The following is an 8,403-nucleotide window of genomic DNA, read 5'->3' as shown; positions in this document are numbered from 1 at the left end:
CATAGTAGTTATATAACCTTTTTATATATATATACAGAGAGAGAGGGAGAGAGATATTAGATGGATATAGAAATCATAAAAGAGTTTTGTGGTACATACGTTCCACTGACTGTGTTAGCCTAGCTAAATACTTTAAATTTATCTTCACTGCTAACGCTAAAAGTAAAGAAAAATTAGACCTTCTGATGCACACAACTCAGAAAGGTGATTGAGTCATTTAAGTTAGTTATCAAGTTTAAAAAATTACATCAAAATAGATTCAAAGCTTTTTGAGATCTTTACGCCTGGAATTTGGATTGCATTTCTTAGAGTTTGGATTAGCATAAGAAAATCGGTTTTTTCGATCTAGCATTTTTGAATTCAGACTGGTATTTTAATCTAAATTTACGTTGCACGTCGTGCTCAATTTTGGAGTTTTGCACATTAAACCATTAATGTTATCCTACCCAATATTTAATATGACGGATATAGGTCAAAAATTCGATGAAGTTGAAAGATACGTTTGGAATGACCTCATTTCGGATCATGATGTTTAATACTTTTAAATATTTAATTTCAGCATTTTTTATACTTAATTATGCTGCATTCTAAACTCCATTCAGTTTAAATTAGTGAGAAAATAAATGTAAACTATATCAAGAGACTTCGGATTATGAGACTAGAAATTTTCTTTCAGCTGACGAACTTGTTTTAGATAAAACTCGGGCTAAGCCCTTTTCGTCTTTATAGTATATACCCAAATTTTATTAATTAAATATTTGTTTATTTACTTGCAATCAAGCAGACTGCAAATCAAAACTAATATACTACTTAAAATATTACAATTAATTCACTGAAAATTTGGAATAGTGCCTTCAATATCAACGAAAAAGTAGATAATGATTCTTTGCATGCTTTGAATATGTTTTGGATCTCTACGAACTAAAAATTTTATCTTTGTTTTCAAAACACTTTAAGTATTTTCATCAGGCGATTCCTTTCAAAAACGGACGATAACAAACACGTGAATTAAACTGTTCAATTATTAATAGGGCGAGAATCGATTTTGCATTACCTGGTTAAGGTAAGGTTAAAGCGACCATCGTTTGAAAAAAATCGATTTCTTACTGTTATGCAATCAAAGACCTCGAAGTACCAAGTACATTTTCTTTCAGAATATTTCGATTTAAGAAATGCATTCTGAACTCCCAATAAGTTCAGATGTTAACAATAAACTACTTATTTTAAAAGATGTAAATAAACAGTACAGCTTGTTTTAAATTTTTAAGCAAAGATGATTAAAATATTTTATAGTATCATAAAATATCTGTGATACTTTTGTCCCTAACTTTGTTCAACGAATCAGCGAATTTGTGAATCGAAGTATTAGTAAATTAGCCTATCGATAATTTTGTGAATCAGCAAATCTAAAACGTAATTTCTCCTCTTTAGGCATATTAGTTATACAACTTTATGCATATTAGTTATACTTAATAAATATTAGTTATACAAATTTATGCATATTAGTTATACTTTATAAATATTAGTTATGAAACTTTATATATATTATTTCTTCAACTTTATACACATTAGTTATACTTTTTAAACATTAGTTATACTTTATGCATATTAATTTTACAACTTTATACTTATTAGTTATACTTTATGTATAGTAGCTATATAACTTTTCAAATATTAGTTATACAATTTTATACATATTATTCATCCAACTTTATACACATTAGTTATACTTTATAAGCATTGGTTATACTTTATAGATATTATAGTCATACAATTTTATACTCATTAAATATGCAAGTGTTTGTTATACTTTATACATATTAGTTATACAACCTATACTTATCAGCTTATGCATAGTAGTTATTTAACTTTTTTACATATTAGTTATACAGCTGTAAACTTATATACATATTTCCTCCATGTTTATCAACGTAGAACTAAATGTTCGGAATTTCGGTATTTATTCAATTACTCATTAATATTTTTATTTTTAAACATTTTTGTTTCATTCTACTCAATGAAACGTATTCTGTTAAACCTGGTTATCATATTAGAACCTAGTTACGAAATAAGGTTCTAAGGGTTTTTAAGGATTAAAAAATAGTTGCAACTTTAAAATTTAGTAACTAGGATCAATCGAACAAGGATGAATAGAATTCACTGAATAAATTGATATAAAAATGTTTTAAACTATTAATTCGCTAATTAATATGCAAATAAAGAAATTTTCCGTTCTTGTAATTCCTCATAAGTTAACACGGAGGAAAAAGCATCTGTTTTAAATTCTTTTTAATTTTTTTAATGTTATAATATAGTACTATCCCTTACTAATTTTCAATATGCAAGCAAGTTATTTGTTTTTGCTTCCTATTACAAAAATGCCATTCTTTTGTTCGATATTTTCATTGATTTTCGATACCTGAACGTCCTGACTCCAAATAGTATCGTCAAAATAATACTAATAATCCGTAATTTATTTAAATAAATGCATTCGAGGCTAATTAAAACGTTTTAATTTAAATTTATCAGTACATATCAATTGATTTCCTAAACGTGTGGTGAAAAGTTTTCCATTTTGGTGAAAAATTTCCAGCCCCAAGGTCAACTCTTTTAGGAGGACGGAGAAATTGTCGTTTCCAAAACAGTTTATCTTCAAAATCAAGTGATAAGACAATACCTTAAACACCGATTTATACTGTCATTGTTAATGCAATTATTTGCTCTTCATTTAGTGATGAATATATAGGCAAATGAATGCAATGTTTAAAAATGATGATTTCAAAAACATCTTCTTTATTTTTTAAAAAATTAATTCAATTATTAAACCATCAGATCGTTCATTATTCATGAGGGAAATTAATTTTTTCAGGTGGGATAAATACCTTCGCAATTTTGATACAATGAGATTTTCTTTTTATTTATCTCATAATTGACATCAGGAATTTTTCTATAGTTGTCCACTAAAATGAGGAGTAAGTTTTCCCGCATTTAAAACACAGTACCGTTAGAAGAAAATTCACTGTGAGTGAATGGTAACAGTTTTTATTTTTCTCATGATATTTTTGTTGTTCTGCTTACATCAATTTTTCTTTCTACAGGTGGATAAATTTCTTCTGCTACAAGGTCAATACAGATAATATATAATACACTATCCGACTAGAAGTATCCGGACACCCAGAGGTATGGACTTAGAGTGTCCTGAGGCACTTATTTAATATGATGTGGATCCCTCTTTTGCATCGATGACAGCCTTCTGGGAAGACTCTCCACCAGTTATTGATAGGAATTGACTTCCATCACAGTGCTTGAAATGAGGAGGATCGATTTATGGCTACCTAATCTGCGCTCCAATTTGTCCTAAAAGTATTCTATGGGATTTAGATCGGGGATCTGAGAAAGCCAGTTCAGTTTTTGAACACCTATTTCGTCACACCACGCTTGTGCTAACCTGGATGTGTGAGTAGAGCATACTGGAAGAGAAATGGGCCTTCCCCGAAATATTGCCATAGAGTTGGGAATGCAACATTGTCCATACATACATCTCAAAGTTCATGTTTCCAACTACAAGAGCTTACGGACCCAAGCCAAACCACAAAAAACATCCCCACACCATTATGCTTCCACCACCCTAACAGCCGGATGTCCGGATACTTTTGGCCGGATAGTGTATTCGTGTGTGATAAAACAGCTTTATATCAAATTGAATCGCACATTATAACATAAACTTCGCATCCATAAGAACAGCGAAGCAAGCCTACAAAGCGAAGCAAGTAAACCACCTCTGCAGTTGGATGGTATGTGTACCGACTTTCAAGATTCAATAAAGTGGCAGAGAATTAGAAAATGAAATTTCCGTAATTTTCTTTCATTTTGCCAACTTTGTAAAAATGTCACCTTAGAATAATTTGAACAAAGTTACATTGAATATCTAGGGTTCAACTATTTTTATGTGGGCACCGTCAAAAATATCAAAACATATACTTTGCAGCAACATCTAGAAAACTTTTCCTATAGAACAACACACACACACACACACACACACACACACACACCCTGTGGAATTANTAATATAAAAAGTTTCAGAGCTTTTTATTCACTTTACTTTTTTGGGATTTTATGAACTGAAAAATGACAGTTTTCGTGAGAATGACCCATTTATATATTGAACCGTGATGGATAGAGCGTTCGCCTGAGGTGAACCGAGTTCGAATCCCAGCGATGGCTCATCGATACGAATTCCGTATTCGGCTTGCACCGACCACCATGCTGACGTGAAATATCCTCAGTGGTAAACGGATCATGGGTTAGAATGCCCTTGCCGTCAGGCTAACCGTGGGAGGTCTTCTTCGCCATGTAACACAAATGCAGGTTGGTTATATCAAAAAGTCCTCTACGAAGGCTAACTTCTCCCAATACTTGATCCAGGAGTTCCCTTGTCTTCTAGATCGGGTTCAAAATTACAAGGCTACGGAGTTGAACATTAGCAGTTGTAAATCTAAAATTTTGGTCGGCTGTTCAACGACTGTTATGAAATAAAATTAAAAAAAATCGTTAAAAAAAACTGTATATGACTAAACACGCTCTCAAAAACCACCCATTCGTGGTAAAAACAAAAAACGAACACAAAATGCGATTCACTCTCATTTTGAAGCTCTTTTGCACCCACAGCCATCCACTCATGACGATCATTTCAAAGAAAAATAACTACACCAGTGTATAACATTTATAAATTACTCTTGGCATAGTAACAGCAACCTGTTAACAAATGGAACGAAAACTATTATTCAGTAATAGCTTATATTTAGGGCGTCATACCAAGTAATTCAACTGCGGTGAAAATCACTTGTCCACATACATGATTAAATTTCTCTCCCCCCCCCTCCCCCTTTAACTTACAATTCTTTTTTTTTCCCCATCGACTGTTGAATGTCCATTTGCTGCTTTTAACTTATTCATCTGCTCACGTAGCTAACACTGCGTGAAAAATGAAAGGGAATTCTCTGGGGGATAAGTATTAGAAGGGATGGTTGGAATTTTTACCCTTCATTTGGGAAAATGTGTTTCGAGAGCATGACCGCGGTTGCATTGCGTTACTTTTATTTAATCAATAGAAGAAAAAAAATGAATGGTTAAAATTTAGACTCAGTAAGGGATCTAAGGTGGAAATAAAAAGCTGAAAATTGAAGTAAAATAAAGAAAATCGAATTTTCCATTCCAGACCATACCTGCCAACTTTTGCTCTTTCCGAGGGGAAGATATTTTACAAAGAATTAGAGAAATGACAGTTGAATTACAATTGTATGCAGACATATTTTTTCTTCATCTTCCTCTTAAATCTCTGCTTTTTCATCTGGGGGCATTTACGTTTTTCTTATTTATCTTTTAGATCGTAGCGTTGAAGTGGTACGTCATTTGGATCTGCTGAAATAAGTCTTGGCAAGTGTAATCATGATACCGACCGAAATTATGTAGGTTTTAATTTTAAGAACGATGATCGACTGTTTTATCTTTTAGATCAGCGGTACCTAAATGGTGTTCTGCAGAAACGTAAGGTTCCGATAAAGGGTCGCAGGGGTTCTGAGAGTTAGGATTTTCTTCTTCTTCTTTTTACTAGTTAGGATTTTTCTAAAGCTGTAATTATATTCCCGTCCGATGAATGACCCATTATGCATTTAATATTTTCGTGTTTTTTTATGAAACGACTTAATTAAAATGCTTGTGAAGAAAAAAAAGCAAAATTAAAAAATTCTATTAACGAAATATTGAATGAAGGACGAAAAAAACACACTTACGAAAAATTGCATTCCCATTCTGCATGGAATTAAAATAACCAAATTCAACAGTGAAGAAATATGTCTCTCTAATAATCATTCTGAACGATTTTTTCAGTTCTTTTTCGTGCTTATTTCAATGAAAACTTACGTAGAAGTTTACAGTCTCTTGCTCCAAGATCTAATACTATACTACTAAAAGAACTTTTTTTCTTAAATTTTAATAAATAGCATTGCTGTTAGTATTTTAAAATGAACTTGTACTTGAGAGATTGTTTTGTATATTTGAAAAATTTAATTGAATTTCAAAATGTCATTTTCCTGGTATGTCACAAACATTCCAATAATAATTAGCTTCGAAACTTCCCACAAGTTTTTCAATATCTAATTTTTTTTATTTCAACCGTTGTAAGCATTTCCAGAATATATGCAGAGGGTATTATTTGCAAAAACTTTGTTGAAAAAATTTTTTATGTCAATAATTTGTTTGCCACAAGAAAATCTGTCATTTTCCTGGCTACTTTTATTTAGTGATTTATAACCAAAATAGATAGCGCCAGCAATCAATATCTTATGTTAATAGATTGATTAGAATACTATTCTATCTGAACATGTCTTATGGCATGAATAAAGAACCCACTTTCTGGTTCAAAACCTATTTCAAAGAATTTTTCAAGCTGAGTAGGTTTTTATGTTGTCATTTTCCTGTCTTCTTGAAATCATTAATAACATAAACTACACGCATTTACCTGAGTTATTTCAAGAAATCCTGCTGTTTTCTGCGGAATATAAACATCTTAGGCCGAAATGTTAAATTAAAGTTAAATGCTATATAATGGCAAATTGTCATTATCCTGGCTTATGAATACCAAGGCATTGAAACAGTTACCAGAAATTTTTTTAAACAGTTGAATGTGAAGAGAGATAGCAAATATTAACCTGATACCAAGTTTATGTAAGATTGTAATATGCTTGAATGTAATCAAAATTATTTATTTATTTAATGATTGATTATTATACACAATTTTATTCTGTACATATCAGCAACAAAAACGTTTTTGATTCTTTCCACAGTGGATAAAAGAATTAATTTAAGCAATTCATGGTCCATCTAACGCAAAGGCTTAAGTTGAGTTACTTACTATTAGCTTAAAATGACTGTTCTTTTAACTTCTAGGCTAATATGTCATTTTCCTGGCATTCAAAATTTGATGAATTTCTATTTTTTTTTTTTTTTCTAGAGCAAAGGTCAGTAAACTACACTGCTGTCTGTGAGATATTAATAAATGTAACTAAATATACAGAAAGAAATTTAGATTATTTTGAAGACTTTAAATTTGAAGAAATTTTTAGTTCCGAATTGTCATGTTTCCGAAGAATCACCCATATATTGCAATTCCCCCCTTTTTTTTATCAGTACGATTCATTTATTGATTGATGTCATCACGCTACTTAAAAGAGAAATAATATCAAGCTCGTAACTGAAAAGTCAATACAATAAATGGTACAGAAAATAATTGATTTTATGTCCTAACTTGTCAGAGTAAAATCATCCTACATTTTGTTATGTGAAGAAAAAGAAGAACGATATTTTTGGAAGATTGTCAAATGCATTTTTTTTAATTTTTAAATTGACCTCTTGTGTGACTGATTGAAGGAAACCCCCCCCCCTGAAGACAGATGGAGAAAACTATACACTTGCGTTTGATATAAATGAATGATGCAGGCTACTTATTTTCTACGGAGGAAACAGTTTTTTATAAACGTTATAACTGTTAATAAATTTTGGTAGTCAATGACACTTTATCCTTCGAAAACAAATTGAATATGAAATGACTTTCAATCTGTTCTTTTTTCTCTTTTACGAAATTATAGTCATAATAATTGTCATGATGTATTCAATTAAGCATAATCTAATGTTTATGAACAAAAAAGAGTGAGATATCTCGACTGACCTTCAATACTTGTAGTGAATGGATTCATTCCTTTGTTAGCATTGCTCCCATGAAAAGTGGTACAAGAACATAGCGTTTAAATTGCATAAATACGAAGTATACAATAATCATTGGTCATAATTTTGTTTCTAGATTCTTCATCAAAAATGAAGTCAAATAACATACGGTGCACAAAATAATAAACGCACTAAACTGAATAACTTTTAATCTAATAATCTGTTCTGCAAGTTCTAGGACTCAATCCTAATAGTTCGAGGGGTTAGCTTCAAACATGTTAATTAATGAGTGGAGTCGATATTTTAAGTAACAAAATCAGACTCAAAGCGTACTTTTTCTGAACAAATACGCCTTTTTTCCCGACAGATTTGGATTTCTGACTCCCAACATATACGGGGTAGCCGCAATCTGGAAAATAAGGTCCTTATGGATGGGTGGTCTTATGTAAACAATAACAAGCGTCCTGAAACCGGAAAAAATTTAGAAAATTTCCGGTGTATCCCTCCGCTTATGTTATGACTACGAGGCGATGTGTGAACAAGCCTAATATTCTATGCCGTTTTGTTATTGTAATTTGGGTTCAAATCTAAACATAATTGTACCATTCATAAGAGCTTTCTGAAATGTATTGATTCTCAGAGGTCGTAAGGCCGAAAAATTTTTTGGAAAGTTAATATCTC

This window comes from Parasteatoda tepidariorum, chromosome 4 (genome assembly GCF_043381705.1).
Source record: "Parasteatoda tepidariorum isolate YZ-2023 chromosome 4, CAS_Ptep_4.0, whole genome shotgun sequence".
Lineage (NCBI taxonomy): Eukaryota > Metazoa > Arthropoda > Arachnida > Araneae > Theridiidae > Parasteatoda > Parasteatoda tepidariorum.
This window is presented reverse-complemented; position numbering follows the sequence as displayed.